We start from the raw sequence: 986 nt of genomic DNA on the forward strand, positions 1-986 counted from the left end.
TGGATTTCAGGCTTGATCCCCAATAGGGGGCGTGCAGGAGGCAGCCAATCAATGATTCTCTCTCATCAGTGATGTTTCTATCTCTCTCTCTCCCTCTCCTTTCCTCTCTGAAATCAATAAAAATATATTTGAAAAAAAAAAAAAAAAGAGGTGAAGGACCTACCTGTCAAGCAGCCAACCAGATCCTGAACAGCAGCCACCATTGCAGCTGCTAGGTCAGTTGCCAAACTCCCATAGATGCAGCCAGTACGGAGACAATTAGCCCAAATGGATTTGAACTGTTTATTACACTTGGCACTAAAAACAGCATGAGCTCCATGTTCACAGTGGTTCCTCTTGCCCCTCAAGTCCCGTGGCAGCAATGCAGAAGTAGGCCCAGGTAGGCGCTGCCTGCCCTGTGTCACAGCAGGGAACCTCCAGTTTAGGAAAACACCAAGCTATTAAAGGGGAGCTACTAGGAAACCTGTTCATCCACCCCTACAGAGAGCAACATTATCTTTATATCCTGATCAGAAAACAAATCTGCCTTCTGACTCAGAGGGAGATGCTATCTTTATTACCCTGGACTACCTCCAAGGCAGGAGGAAAACTACCTTTCTTATCGTGGAGAATAAGCAAATTTGCTCTCTGCCTGGAGCAGCTTTACAAATATCTTTAAACAAAGCTACCCATGCTCTTTGCTCGGGAGGCCTCCAGAAATGTAAGATTCATCGCTCAACAACATTCCCTTTTTATATGTCTTCCTTCCATGACTCACAGGGTAGCCTGGGTGTTAGGAGAACTCAAGCCTGTCTTCTTTCCTGGACTTCAGAGGGTAAATCTTCCTATTTAATACTTTGTATCATCAAGAACTCAGGCTTCAGACTTTTTAAATGGAGTATCCTATAGCCCAGGCAGAATCTTACCTGGAGCCTTATCATATAAAACGGATCAAAGCAGACCTACTCCCTCAAAGGAATGAAGTGATGCCCCCTTCTCTGCACTTC

This window comes from Myotis lucifugus, unplaced genomic scaffold (genome assembly GCF_000147115.1).
Source record: "Myotis lucifugus unplaced genomic scaffold, Myoluc2.0 scaffold_187, whole genome shotgun sequence".
Taxonomy (NCBI): domain Eukaryota; kingdom Metazoa; phylum Chordata; class Mammalia; order Chiroptera; family Vespertilionidae; genus Myotis; species Myotis lucifugus.